A 16,172-nucleotide genomic window follows, 5' to 3' on the forward strand; every position below is an offset into this window, starting at 1 on the left:
AAAAACAATACAGACATGAGAAAACGCATTTAAATAATAAATAAGAGACATTGCAATTTTTTTTTTTTTTAACCTTAACAAACTCTTTAAATATGCTTTGATTTCATAATAAATGCACATAGAACGAAAGGAGAAACATTTGCAAATGCATACGCTTGTTTATTGTAAACCTCACCGGTATGACTGATAAAGTAGCTTATGGTTCACATAGTAGACCATATATTGTCAACCATGAAGCAATCTATGGGCCCCATATATGTGAAATGTGACAAGGCAATAATAAGGTATAATTATAAGGCATCATCTTATTGAATACACCCAGAATACAGACTTTAATACAGACTATATACACAATACATGCTTGGAATCCAAAAACTAGATATCACAATCCCTGATAAACTTGTTGACATTTGAAACCAATGAGTCAACAGGCAATGCGTAGTATAAAGACAAGATGGGTGTTTAGTACCTTCTATTTTGGTATTTAATTTAAATGAACTTATCTCTGTAAGACCGCATTCACACTGCAGTGGCACAACTTCGGGGGCGACCTGTTAAGTCCCGTGCACCGCGACTTTGGCGCGACTTGCACGGACTTCATATAATGAATGTCTATGCAAGTCGCTCCGAGGTCGCCCCGAAGTAGTACAGGACCCTTTTTCTAAGTCGGAGTGACTTGTGTCGCTCCTATTAGAAAGGGTCCTGTAGCACTGCATGGACCGCGAGGCACCGCGACTTGTGAGGCTGACAAGTCGCGGTAGTGTGAATGGAGCCTAAGAGTTTATTGTATGTACATATATTTGAATAGTATTCCTACAAACCTCTTCAGATAAGGAAAGATCTGTCACTTTACGTAATCCAGTGTTGGACTATCCCTGGGGCATCAACCTCCATTATGATAGAGTAATAAGAACCATTAAGTGTGTTAGTGCTGGAAGTTGCATGCTTTTTTTTTTTTTACCCCCACAGTGTTGTTCCAAATGTGTATTGAGATACAATTTTAAACTCCAATAAAAAATTTAATTGCATGACATTTTGGTTTGGAGAATCTCAATATTTGTTGAGCATACTCAATCCTATATTGAACACCTCGTCCCGTTAGGAGTTCTTTTGAATTGTTTAAACATGGGGCTGTAATAAAGGGGATCATTAGACAAATTAGTGTTACATGGACCAGTTCCAAGAGCCAATTATTTTCAGTAACTTAAGTATACCATTTACTTCTGAGTAGACTGGCTATATAAGAACTCAATTTTATTGGTTAAAATGGCAATTAAGGGAGTAATGTTAGGGATGTAAAAGGAGACCAGGTTCTTCTTTTATTTAAATTTGTTCACTTTTTTTTCTCTATCGTCCTTTGACAGACACGGCTCTCAATGCTTCTTCACTATTGGGTTATGCTCCATCTACAGGAGTAGACTAGGCAGTGAAAACTTTTCACTCGACATGCCTATAGGGGTCCTCACGACATAACCCCAGACACACTGTGCTTTCAAACCAGTTTCTTGCTGCCTAGTTAGGGGAGTAGGACCTAGGTCTCCATCTGGGACTCGCAGTTTTTATTTTTAAGAATATTTGTTTATCTATCTTTACTCACTATCGCTAGCTAGTGTCAGGGGGATCCTCCTGGTGAACTACAAGCGACAGTCGGGCTGGGGTTTCGCACTGGATAATCTAGATCCTTACAGTCTCCCAGCCTGGCCAACGAGCGTGAGCAGGTTGTGGTCCGCTCAGGCATCGCCACGACGGAGCCCCGGTGGATGGGGACGAGCCTGCGAGCGGATGCCTCACCGGGACGCATCGACCTGGAACGCCCTGAGTGGCAGCGTACCTCTTTTTGGCTGGCAGCACCCCTACTCAGGTTGGGAGGCGAGCTGCTTTAGAGCAGAGCCCACCCGGTCCATGGTATGGTGAGTGATGAAACGCCCCCTGTGTCCCTGAAAAAGACCTCTGAGGGGGAGATCTGGGCCCACTTCTGGGGATAACAGGGCTGTATTTCTCTGAAAGATCCCCCAGGCCTATCAGGACAGACCCTGCCCTCCCTGCTCCCGCTGGGGGCGCTATAGTTGACCTCTGACACCTGGGGGGTGGTTTTTAATGTCACCTTGTCCTGGGGGGTGCCTTTAGGTGGATTCCCACGGTGGCCTCATGCCTGGGTCCTGACAGCATGGCAGCGCTGGCGGCTGGCATTTTAAGTGTGGGCATAGGCTATCTCTGAGTAAGGGCAGCGGCCATTTTACCTAAGCTTCCTATACTTTACTATTGGCACCATTTTATTGTAGCCTGAGGCTACACAGGCAGTGTGTGGCCTCTAGTGGTAATATGTCACTTCCTGTCAGACATTTTCATGCTGGAGATTACACTACAGAGCAGCTACTTCTCAGAGGTGATAAAGTAAGGGGTTTTGTTCCTTTGGGTATTCCTCGGGCACACTTTTGCTCCTGCCAGCCTTTAAGGGGGACTCCGGATGCAGTGCGGTATAGCGGTGCGGACCACAATCGCGATTTAAAGGGGCAGTGCACTCTTTTTTCTAAAAACTTGCAAAATGAGTCCCAAGGTAAAAATTCCCCCTTAAATTTATTAGTGCTGGACAATCTGGATTGCAGTCTCTCATGTCTCTGTCTGCAGCTTTGAAATATCTGGCGTCAAAGGTAGACTGTGGTAAAACAAGTCGCTACCCAGTCACAGCCACTGCCTTCTCAGTCCTCTGAGGCAGTGCAGACTCTCCTTGCATGGGGAGTGATTGTGTCGGTTCCTCAGCAGGAATGATTTCAAGGTTTTTATTCAAAACAAAAGAAAGAGAGGGCACACCGCCCTAGTGTAACACCATTTAATGAAAATAATTAAAGCCATAAAAACAGGTACTCACAAACAAGTATAGTGTCATGCATGGAAATGATATCCCCCGATCTGATGTATGTAAGGTACTCTCCTCCTTGCCGGTGGCTCAGCTGTTCGCTCCCGCAGTGGTATGTGGATAACGTCCAGCTAAGGCAACCACCTCGGATGACTCAAGGTAGCTCAATGCAGTGCGCCTGCGCACGGTCCAGCCGCTCGCTGCACACTCTGCAAGAGCTGGATACTGTAGCCGACAGTGCGGTTACACAGAGGAGAGATCCCCGATCAGGACCCAGGACATGACATTCATGGGGTTGCTAAAGACAACGTTTCGGAGGCATGGCCTCCTTCTTCAGGTCTCAACACCTGAAGACGCTCCTTCCCGTGACACCCAGGGAAAGTGTAGGATGGGGACACCTCAGTGCACAAGTATTAAGAGCAGCTTACCAGAACGCCATGGCTACTCAAATGAATGAGAAAGCCTCTCCCAGCAAGAAGATATGTAACAAATAACAATACATTCGATGAATCCAAGAAAGTGGGTGACACCTCTTAATCTCTCTTGATCACTCCGTTTTGGTCAGATAAGTATATGGAGGGAAATGAAGACAAAGGACCATAGTGTAATCCCATAATGCACATATAATATATTTATTAAAAATGCTACTCACAATGTAGAGGACATATGCAGGCACATAAAATAGGCAGCTGAAGATCCGACCGCGGCGTCCCACGTGTATCCAAACAGCATAAACAGTAGTAAAGAGGCCGGCTCCGTAAGGGGGCGTGTGGACGTTACGTCTGGAGTCCTTTGTCTTCATTTCCCTCCATATACTTATCTGTCCAAAACTGAGTGATCAAGAGAGATTAAGAGGTGTCACCCACTTTCTTGGATTCATCGAATGTATTGTTACATATCTTCTTGCTGGGAGAGGCTTTCTCATTCATTTGAGTAGCCATGGCGTTCTGGTAAGCTGCTCTTAATACTTGTGCACTGAGGTGTCCCCATCCTACACTTTCCCTGGGTGTCACGGGAAGGAGCGTCTCTCACAGTATTTTGCACCTGGATTTATTTGGACTTGCACTATTTTCTGGGACTTTACTCACCATAATTTACTTAAGATACTATTCTAACAATATTGTTGTTTGTGGATTAATTTTTTCTCACTAGTTTTTCACAATCTACTAGGTTATTTTTAGCGCAACACTTTATTATTACTGTATTATGGATCACTGTTGGTTGATTTTGTTTTGGCTGCTTTCCTTAATTTATAATTTACTTCATAATTTATACCCATCATTTTTTAGCGCAGAAACACCCCCCTCGAAATTTGTCCCAAGGAATTTGCTTTGCATTCGCTGGATGTGGTTCGGGCGATCAGGGTTTACCTGTCAGCCAAGGAGTCTTTTTGGACATCTGATTCCTTGTTTGTCCTTCCTCAAGGATATCTTAAGGGTTCGGCTGCGTCCATATCAAAAGGGTTCAGGCAGACAATTGTTCAGGCCTATTCATTAAGGGGTCAGGTTCCTCCTTTCCCTGTGAGGGCTCATTCTACTTGAGCGCTGAGTGCCTCTTGGGCTTTTCGCCATCAGGCTTCTGTTGCTCAGGTGTGTGAAGCGGCGACTTGGTCGTCTGTGCACACTTTTACCAAATTCTACAAGGTTGCTTTGTTGGCATCCTCGGATGCTTCCTTGGGCCGCAAAGTTTTGCAGGCTCTTGATTTTCTCTTTATGGGGGTGAATTTTTTGTTTGGGGGTAAGCTCCTGTTGGTTTGGGTTGAGCTTTTTTTGTCGGCCAGTTGGCTAAGTTTTTTAGCCTTGGATGTACGTTAACAGTTAGTTGCGTTTTCCCACCCCTCATGCCTTTTCTGCTTTGGGACATCCCAATAGTGAAGAAGCATTGAGAGCTGCATCTGTCAAAGGACGATAGAGAAAATTGGATTTTTGTAAGAACTTACCGTAAATCCTTTTCTCTGAGTCCTTTGACAGTCTTCTTTCACTGCTTGCTATGAAACTGATTTGAGAGCACAGTGTGTCTGTGGTTATGTCGTGAGGGACAGCCCCTATAGGCGTGTCGAGTGAAAATTTTTCACTGCCTAGTCTACTCCTGTAGTTGGTAGTTGGCGCATAACCCAATAGTGAAGAAGCATTGAGAGCAGTGTCTGTCAAAGGACTCAGAGAAAAGGATTTTACAGTAAGTTCTATACAAAAATCCAATTTTTTTTTTTATTAATAGTAAAAGGATCAGTACATTTAAGATTAACAGGTTATCATAGCAGCCCACCTCTTCTGATGCAAGTAAGTCAGCTTGAACCCCTTGGCAATTCCCAGAACTTACTTCCATTATGCTGTTTGAACCCCTTACGCCTAAGGGTAAAACAAATGTTAACACCTAAGCACAATTTTGCAACTTTGACATGTGTTAGTAAAACTGAACATATCACTACTACTTTGTGCATCCAGGTGGATTATACCTTGTTTTTTTTTTTTTTTTCCAAGGAAAATTTTTTATTCTACCTAAAACATACTGACAATAATACTAATTTAAAAAAAATCCTGCTCAAAATTTACTGACCCTTAGCCCTTGACCCAAACACTTACCCTGACCCTGACCTAGATCAAACCTTGATCTAGGTATTTATCCTTTATTTTTACACAACAGATGTTTGATTCTCTCTGCAGGGATAGAGAGAGCGAAAAATGTAGACAGATATACTAAGCGCTGAACTCTAAACAGATATAATAGATTGTTAGCTGGACACTAAAGGTCAATCTCTAAAAAGTCTCCAGCGAAATTAAACATACAAGTGCAGAGCAATCATAAAGAAACATTCCACACAGACAATGGAATAATGGTTATAAATGTGCATTGATCCATGAGAATGAGGTAAACCTCAATCAATGTAAAATAATCAATAATCCAATAAGCATTAAGAACAGATATGTCAGTCCATAAACAATTCCTAATGGAGGTTTGCAGTCGGGTAACAGAAGGATTCCCCGGAGTGCAATCATGGTGCCAGTATTCATATATGTGATGTTCAGAGTGCTCCTATGAACCCATCACCATGGCATGCATATGCGCTCACCTCCAAACCCAGACTCTGCAGGGTTAGACAGCATGTATGATCACTCTAAATCCAATCTTCTAAACCTCTGGAAAGCTGCTTTAAACATCCTCCACGATACATAAATGCATAAAAAGGAAGCAGACATCTAGTGCTCTCCATTTAACCGTTTTAATAAAAGGACTTAAAAGTATTAAACTAACATTAAAGCAGCGTTTCACCAGCATAAAAACACAGCTGGTTGGGTGTACTTCAGCATAGTTAGGTGTACCAAGATGGCCGCCAGTCACGTGGTTTCCCCTGTACGCGTTACGTCCGGTTGTGGGCGTGGACTTCATCAGCGGGGAATACAATGTATCTTCCTCTCCATTCACAGAGAGAGAAATGGGGGTGGGCTTTACAGTGATTGATCACTGTGATAGCCAATCAAAGGCTTTCACAGCGATCAGTTGAACCGGCATTGTGAGTTTTGGATCCCGATCATTCGTACGGGACTTGGGGCTCCCGCTGGAAGTGTGCTTTTTGAACCCAGTACAAAAAAGACAGATACACATATATGCAGAAAAAGCCCAGTCTAGTAAAGCCGCATTTATGAATACTTTTGGCATGAAGGGGTTAAAGTGTCTAAAAGAATATGTAAAGTAATCATATGTAAAGCATATGTAAAGTAGTCACAAACAGGATGTCCTGTCATCCTTGCTATGTTCAATTCTGGATCCTCACTCCTACAGGAGAATAGTGGGGAATAGTGCCCTGTTGATGTCAGTGGGAGGAATAGTGCTGCATCAGTGGCAGGAATTAAAGTGGTTGTAGACCCACCTTTATAACTTGTACCTATAGGTAAGCCTTAAATAAGGCTTACCTATAGGTACTGTAAATATCTCCTAAACTTGCACCTTTAAGGAGATATTTACATTACATGCAGCCGATGACGTCATTGGTGCATGCGCTTTGAAGAAACGGCCGCCTGTGCCGTTTCCTCAGAGCCCTGTGCCGTGACTGGTGGCTCCCATGCGCATCCGTGGGAGTGACGTCATGCGGGCTCAGGCCAGTAATACAGCCAGAGTCTGCAGAACCGGAAGGCGAACGGGCGAAGATGGATGGGGCCAACAGTGGGGACAACGTGGGCTTTGTTTGCAAGTAAGTGTCACATAATGTGCTAGTGTGCGATGCATGTCGGTGGGAGAAATAGAGCTCTATTGTTGGTATTGGAGGAGGAATAGTTCTCAATCATTATTATATACTTTGCAGGGAAGAAAAAAAAACTGAAGACTTTACTTCCTCTTTAAGGCTCACTGATGGTGTCAGTAAGAGGAATAGTGCCCCATCATTGGTATTATTGGGAGACTAGTGGCCCATCATTGATATCAATGGGAGGAATAGTGCCTGTATTAGTGGAAGGAATAGTGCCATATGGTTGGTGTCGGTGGCAGGAATAGCGCTCTATCATTGGTATCAGTGGGTGGAATAGTCTAAATAAATAAATAGTGCTGCACAAATATATTTATTTAGATTATTTATTTAGATTCTTCACACTGATATGAGAAGTGGAGTGCTTGCAGTAATTTATCTATTTATTTAGGGAGGTTGCTCGTGGGAATTTTGTGTTAAGTGGGTGGAATAGTGCTCCATCACTGGTATAGAATAGTGGGGAATAGTGCCCTCTTAATGTCAGCGGGAGGAATAGTGCTGCATTGGTAGGATAGTTTACAGACGGAAATGGTGCCAGCTGATTGGAAAAAAGCCAACGTGGTACCAATATTTAAAGAGGGCAGAGATGTATCCCGGGTAACTATAGGCCGGTCAGCCTAACATCAGTAGTAGGGATGCACCGAAATTTCGGCCACCGAAATTATCGGCCGAAAATGAGCCTATCCCATTTCGACCGATAATGGCTTAACATTGCTGAAATTAATATGGCCGCCGTGAGGAAGGAGGAGGGCGCACCGCAGGGCAGGTTTTAAAAGTCCCGCCTCTGGCCGGCGGCCAGCCTCTCAATGACGTCCCTACTACTACGATCTTTGTATGAATGAAGGGACATACCAGGCGGGAGGGCGGGGGCGAGCGGCCGCTAATAGATATAACTATGTGATCCTTCCCTGTCAGCGGGACTGTGTGTGAATGAGAACTGACCTGACACCGGGCGGGAGGGCGGGCGAGCGGCCGCTAATAACTATAACTATGTGAGCGCTTCACCTCCCTGTCAGGCATGTATCTCCGCTGATAGGGAAGTGAAGGCTCACATAGTTATAGTTATTAGCGGCCGCTCCCCCCGCCCCCCCACCCGGTGTCAGGTCAGTTCTCATTCACACACAGTCCCGCTGACAGGGAAGGATCACATAGTTATATCTATTAGCGGCCGCTCGCCCCGCCCTCCCGCCTGGTATGTCCCTTCATTCATACAAAGATCGTAGTAGTAGGGACGTCATTGAGAGGCGGGCCGCCGGCCAGAGGTGCTTCTTTTGAATGAAGGACACCCGAGGAGGGACGCTGAGCCAGAGGGGGGGAGGGTGTACTGCCGAGGGGGACGCTGAGGCAGTGGGGGGGGGGGGGGGGGGAGAGCTGAGGCAGCTTACCAATGGTATTTGTATTATGAAGCATGAGGGGTTAATGTATTGTCACTGCTGGTCACTCATCTATTAGTGACCGACCAGTGGCAGTTAATTAACCCCTTTGTGCTGCATTAGTGCAACCAGTATCAGTGATAATTAACACTGGTTGCACTAATGCAGCACAAAGGGGTTAATTAACTGCCACTGGTCGGTCACTAATAGAGGAGTGACCAGCAGTGGCAATACATTAACCCCCTCATGCTGCATAATACAAATACCATTGGTAATTAAATTAACCTCTTGCCAACCCATCACAGTACATATAATGTGACAGGGGGGCAGCAACAGGTGTACGTCGCTACCTGTTTTTGGTGTATGACCCTCTAATATCTATTTTAAATTTTTTTGGGGGAAAAAGTCATTTTCGGTTTCGGTTTTCGGCCAAGGGCATCCTGCATTTTCGGTTTCGGAATTTTCATTTTGGTGCATCCCTAATCAGTAGTCTGCAAGATTTTGGAGGGGATGTTAAGGGACCACATACAAGACTTTAGTAATGAAAACGGTATTATAAGTAGTAATGGCATGGATTCATGAAAAATCGTTCATGCCAAACCAATCTATTAACCTTCTACGATGAAGTGAGCTGCCACCTAGATAAAGGTAAGTCTGTGGATGTAGTATATCTGGACTTTGCTAAGGCCTTTGACACCGTTCCCCACAGACACTTACTGTTCAAACTAAGAAAGGTAGGTATGGACCATAAGGTGAGTACCTGGATAGAGAACTGGCTCCAGGGGAGAGTGCAAAGGGTGGTGATTAATGGGGAGTACTCAGATTGGGCAGGTGTACAAAGTGGGGTCCCCCAGGGTTCTGTCCTGGGGCCAATCCTGTTTAATTTATTCATAAATGATTTAGAGGAGGGGATATCTAGTACAATCACAGTATTTGCGGATGATACTAAACTAAGCTTGCCAATATCTTCTATGCAGGATGTGGAAACCTTACAAGCGGACCTGAACAAAATAATGGGATGGGCAACTACATGGCAGATGAGGTTTAATGTTGAAAAATGTAAAGTGATGCACTTGGGGGCCAGAAACCAGAAGGCAAGCTACTCACTAGGGGGGAAACCTTTGGGTGAGTCTAGGATGGAAAAGGACCTGGGGGTACTGGTGGACAACAGGCTTAGCAGTGGCATGCAATGCCAAACCGCTGCAAGCAAAGCCAACATTATACTGGGATGTATAAAAAAGGGGATTCACTCCAGAAATAAAGAGCTTATTCTCCCACTCTACAAGACTCTGGTCCGGCCACATCTGGAGTATGCTGTCCAGTTCTGGGCACCGGTCCTCAGGAAGGACGTGCTGGAACTGGAGAGAGTCCAGAGAAGGGCAACAAAAATATTTAGGGGAATGGAGGACATCAGCTATGAGGAAAGACTACAAGCACTGAACTTATTTTCTCTGGAGAAGAGATGATTAAGGGGGGATATGATATCGATGTACAAATACTGTACTGGCGACCCTAGCATAAGGAACAAACTATTCAGAGAAAGGAGATACAATAAGACACGTGGCCACTCACTAAAACTAGAGGAAAGGCGGTTTAACCTTAAAATACGTAGGGGGTTCTTCACTGTAAGAGCAGTAAGGATGTGGAATTATCTTCCGCTAACAGTGGTATCAGCAGGGAGCATCGATAGTTTCAAAAAACTATTAGATGGGCACCTTAATGACCACACCATACAGGGGTATACAATGTACGGTTAACAGCAAACACACACACACACATCATAGGTTGAACTGGATGGACTGATGTCTTTTCTCAACCTCACTAACTATGTAACTATGTATTAAGGCCCTCTGATAGTGTCCATAAGAGGAATAGTGCCCCATCATTGGTATTAATGGGTGGACTAGTGGCCCATCATTGATATCAGTTGGAGGAATAGTGCCTATCATTGGTATTAGTGGAAAGAATAGTGCCTTATGGTTGGTGACGGTGGAAGAGAGCTCTAGCATTGGTGTCGGTGGGAGAAATAGAGCTCTATCGTTGGTATCGGAGGGAGGAATAGTTCTCAATCACTAATATTAGCGGGAGAAATAGTGACCCAAAAGTGAGACTTTCATCATGTTTCCATTAGATGTTGGTTTGTCACATATAGCAGTTTCTGCATTTTTTGAATTGTCAGTTTGTCAAAAATGAACTTCGAGATCGGGTGGGCACCTTTTATTCTGTCTTTTTTTTTTTAAACACTGAAGATACACTATATTACCAAAAGTATTGGGACACCTGCCTTTGCACGCACATGAATTTTAATGGCATCCCAGTATTTGTCCATAGAGTTCTATATTGAGTTAGCCCACCCTTTGCAGCTGTAGCAGCTTCAACTCTTCTGGGAAGGCTGTCCACAAGGTTTAGGAGTGTGTCTCTGGGAATGTTTGACCATTCTTCCAGAAACGCATATGTGAGGTCGGGCACTGATGTTGGACGAGAAGGCCTGGCTCACTGTCTCTGCTCTAATTCATCCCAAATGTGTTCTAACTGGTTGGAGTCAGGCCAGTCAAGTTCCTCCACCCCAAACTCACTTATCTACTTTATGGACCTTGCTTTGAGGTCCAAATCAGTTGGTGGAGGGGAGCTTATGGTGCGGGGTTGTTTTGTTAAGGGGTTGCACTTGATCCCTTAGTTCCAGCAAAGGGAACTTTTAAGGTGTCCGTATACCAAGACTTTTTGGACCGTTTCATGCTCCCAACTTTGTGGGAACAGTTTGGGGATGGCCCCTTCTTATTCCAACATGACTGCTCACTAGAGGACAAAGCAAGGTCCATAAAGCCATAGATGAGCGAGTTTGGGGTGGAGGAGCATACCTGGTCTGCACAGAGTCCCGACCTCAACCCAATAGAACACCTTTGAGATAAATCGGAGATGAAACTGCGAGCCAGGCCTTCTTGTCCACATCAGTGCCTGACCTCACAAATTTGCTTCTGGAAGAATGGTCAAACATTTCCATGGACACACTCCTAAACCTTGAGGACAGCCTTTCCAGAAGTGTTGAAGCTTTTTTAGCTGCAAAGGGTGAGCCAACTCAATATTGAACCCTATGGACTAAGACTGGGATGTCATTACAGTTCATGTGCGTGTAAAGGCAAGCGTCCAAATACTTTTGGTAATCTAGTTTATATTTGTAAGGCAAATTAATGTACCCTGCTTCTTGGTAAAACATTCCCTTTTTTTTAGCAAAAGTGATTGGTGCCTTTTTAACCACCTACCGACCGCCCCACCCAGATTTACTGCGGCTCCGCTGTGCATAATCACGTAGATCTACTTTATTATGTGCACACGGCTTCGGCAGGACCCACGCTGTGATTAGACACAGCGGGAGCCTGGCCGTAGGTAGGACGCTCGATCGCCGCCGGCCTCCCGCGATCTTCGGCTAGAATGACAGAACAGCCACCTTCCTATGTAAACAAAGCAGGTGGCTCTTCTGTCCGAGAGGCAGGGAAAGATCGTGGAATTCAGCTAAGATAAGCTAAGCTAAGCTGAATCACTGATCTCTCTCTGCCTCAGTCCAACCCATCCCCCCAAACAGTAAGCACAATAGAGAACACATTTAACTCCTTGATCACCCCCAGTGTTAACCCATTCCCTGCCAGTGTCATTTATACAGTATACTATTTAGCACTGATTACTGTATTAATGTCACTGGTCCCCAAAAAATGTCAGGGGTCTGATCTGCCTGCCGCAATGTTGCTGTCCCGAAAAAAATCGCTGATTGCTGCCATTACTAATAAAATAATAAATAAAAAGTCCGTAAATCTATCCCGTAGTTTGTAAACGCTATAACTTTTGCGCAAACCAATTAATATACGCTTTTTGGGATTTTTTTTAACTAAAAAAATATAGCAGAATACAAATTGGCCTAAACTGATAAAAAAAATTTGATTTCTTAAATGTTTTTATTGGGAATGTTTTATAGCGGAAAGTAAAAAAAATGTTCTTTTCAAAATTGTCGCTCTTTTTTTGTTTAAAGGGCAAAATGTAAAAACCACAGAGGGGATCAAATGCCACCAAAAGAAAGCTCTATTTGTGGGAAAAAAAGGACATCCATTGTTTTTGGGTATGGCGTGCATGACCGTGCAATTGTCAGTTAAAGCAACGCAGTGCAGAATCGCAAAAAATGGCCTTGTCATTAAGGGGGTAAAACCTTCCGGAGCTGAACTGGTTAAATATCTGCATACTGAATATAAAACATATTTTCAGAATACATTAAAGCTTGTAGGTTTTCAACTAATGAACTAAAGCAGTTAAAAATACAGCAAGGTGATGCTTGAGAGAACTTGTTTATCAGATGATATCGGAATCACTGAGGCAGTAAAGCCAATATCTGTGTACAGCCAATTTCAATACTCCACTTTCTCTAGCAGATTGTAAGTAATTGCTTCTCAGTCTTTTTGATATACGTGAAAAGCGAACGTCTGTGGTACCATTTTCATTTGGCGCCATCAATTTTATTCACTGTCTTGTAGATCTGTACAGTTTTCTAAACACAATAGATATTTGGAGTCTGTTCTGGATAGAATGTTTAAAGTAGCATTTTGATAATTCCTGTCAGTCACTGCTCTCCACTCTGCTTCTCCAGCACTTACTGAAGCACCAGGCTGGGGAGGAAAGACACGGCTAGTTGCGGCTCTTAGTCACACGCTAAGTGGCAGTTCACATATATGCGATGCGGGAACCCTGTGAATCCACTGTGGGTTCCTGCATCGCATGCAAATTGCATGCAGTTCACGCTGCCATATGCAAATGGCTGGGGGTGTCCGTACAAAGTTAACGACACCCCCAGATCAGTTTGCATATCGCAGTGCGAACTGACAGTTTGGACATGAATCGGATCGCCTTGGTGTGCACCACCATACGAACCGATTCAGCTGCAGACCCAAAAAAGGGTCCTGTGCGAATTGTGTCCGAATCCGATGCGAATTCAGCCATACAATCATGTCTGTCACCACTATAGTGTTAACCGGGACTAGAAGGTGGAACCAGCTTTCCGTCAGGCAATTGTGTGAATCCCAACAATACTCAATATTGTTGGGATCCTTCCTGAGCCCAGCATGGCTCTGCCTCATCAGCTGACGGCAGGCAAAAGCCCACTATCAGCTGACTCCAGGTCACCCGGGTAACAGGAGATCAAAAGTAAGGATACTAGGAGAAATACAGCCAAAAAAGCTTTGGCCATACCTACATTTTAAGTTGCAGCCCTTATGATATAAAATACACCAAAGCTAGCTACATGGATTTCTAATATAAAGCCACTTTCATGCAGACAGGAACACATCAATCCTCTCCAGGATAAAGTTTCAATGTATATAATTTAAAGCGTTTGTTACCCTTAAACAAAAATAAATAAAAACATCCTCTTTCTTTTAATGCATGAATAACAGCACAGTGCTTGTGCTGTTTCATTTGCCCCTTCTATCACCTGCAATACCTAGCTGATCCTGCCTGGTTCTGCCCCCTCACCTGACCACAGTTTATCATGGCTGCTGAGTCCTTAAACCGTGGTCAGGTTACGTTCCTCCGTCATCAGCAGCTCTCCTTTCTGTCTCCTGTGTTCTCCTCTGTCTTCCTCCCCCCCCCTCCCCTCCCTGCCTGAAATGCTCTGTGTGTGATATGCCCCTTCCCTCCCCTTCTAGCACTGTTCAGAGCAGTGCAAACATTATGGTTTCCAATCACTGCCAGCCCCTCTGCTAGGATAACATGTTGTATACACTGTATGCTGTTTTGTAAAATTCATCTTCTAAATACCTTTTTTCCTCTCCCCGATGAGCGGTCACATGACCGCCCGTCACTCTCTTCCTTCTATGTATACACTACAGAGGGAGGTGATGTGACCGTCCAGCAATTGTCAGTGGTAGATCTCGGCCCCTCCCTCCATAGTACATACATCTGAGAAAGAGTGCGACGGGCGGTCATGTGACCACTGATCGGGGAGAAGAAATAAGGTATTTAGAAGATTAATTTTTCAAAACAGCATACACTGTATAGTACATGTTATCCTAGCAGAGGGGCTGGCAGTGATTGGAAACTGTAATGTTTGTAATGTAATGTATTTAGAAGATGAATTTTGCAAAACGGCATACAGAGTATACTACATGTTATCCTAGCAGAGGGGCTGGCAGGGATTATGAGCACTGCCTTAACAACCCCTTTGACTGATTACTTTAAAAGTGACCTTGCCAACAGCTTTAAAAATTGCAGGTAAACGCAAAGAAAAGTCAGGTATTTAAATACTTACTTTTCAGTAAATGATTCTGCAAGTAAGTAAACCTACAGCACCTAAAAGAAATGGGGAGAATTCCATTATGGATCCCGCTTTGTCAATATACCAGTTCGCTGGATGTCCTGCTACTGCAATTGTTCAGAAAGACTAAGAAAATCAGGATGAAGTCAAATTATTCAATCTGTATGCTCATTCAGGGTCATCTCAAAATTCTGAAGCCAGAGATAGCCAGGCGACTAGAATTTTAGGTAGAAGGGAAGGGGATTCAAAGGTAATAAAACTGCTGAAGTGAAAGTACCTTGTGGTTGTGTCAAGTAGTCATCAATTTCTTTGCCCCACTATAGCATATAATATAGCATTCCAGGACCAGCTTGACTTTGGTCCAAGTTGGCACTAACTTGTTCTGGACAACCAACCCCTGTATTTTAAAATGGGAAAGGCCAATTGAAGCTTTGGCATTTGACAATTGAATTAGAAGGGGTGTAGCTTTGTATTAGGGGATTGCAAGGTTTAGGCCTGTATATCCCAGAGTGTAAATCCAGGAGCCTTAGAGGCTCTACCAGACTACCACAAGTATTTTAGGAACCACAAGGGGACTAAAGCTCAGCATTATTGTTACAAAATAAAAAAAAGCATACAAAATTTAAAGATGAGGTTGGGGGAAAAAAAAAAAAGAGAGAGAGAATCCTGTTACTTTGAACAAAAGGCACTGATACTTTCTAAGTTGCTGACCCCAGGACAAGTATATATCAGATATAGGCGTGCACCTAGGGTGTGCCTGGGCAATCTGACCCTGCCCATGCTTCAGGGGGCCCGGGCAGCAAACGGATGTGGGCAGGATAGAGGGTGATCTGTGCAGCGGGTCGGGAGCACTTAAAAAAAACAATCCTGTTGTGTCTCTTCCCTGCAGTAGATAAAAGCCAGCTTCTCCTCCTCGCCCTCCTGCCAGCTTTCAGGGAGAGAGAAGCAGTGGGATTGGTTCTTATAATTGCCACACTGATCAAACCACCCTGTCCAGGATTTGATTTCCTTGCAGCCCATCCTTTTTCTCCTGTCCTCTTCTGCCAGCTTCTGCAGGCACACAAGGTGGGAGATCTTCAGGATAGAAAGCGAGGGAAGGGACCGGTAAATGTAATTTGCTGGCCCTTTCCTTTTGTGAATGAACAAAGTGAGTGATCAGTAATGATCACTCATTATGTGCTCATTCAGAACTGAAGCATAGTAAAATGTGTTTACTATGCTTCAGTTTGTGTATGAACAGGAGACTGTCTACAGAGCCTTCTGCAATTTTATGGGCGTGCACAATTTTAAGACTTGACATGTTTGGTATCTATTCACTAGACACAACTTCAACTTTTTATTAAAAAAAATTAAGATTCTATTTTATTTGCACTAACATTTATTTTAGTGTATTTTTGTCCTGAAAATATG

The 16,172-nt window shown here is 43.9% G+C and overlaps 1 protein-coding gene across 5 annotated transcripts in view; it reads left to right on the forward strand.

The window, feature by feature from the left end:
* Positions 1 to 16,172, forward strand: part of DGKH (diacylglycerol kinase eta) — a 588,450-nt gene that overhangs the window by 308,904 nt on the left and 263,374 nt on the right. The window lies entirely within an intron of this gene.

The sequence above is a fragment of the Pelophylax lessonae genome, assembly GCF_965119305.1.
Source record: "Pelophylax lessonae genome assembly, chromosome: 2".
NCBI lineage: Eukaryota > Metazoa > Chordata > Amphibia > Anura > Ranidae > Pelophylax > Pelophylax lessonae.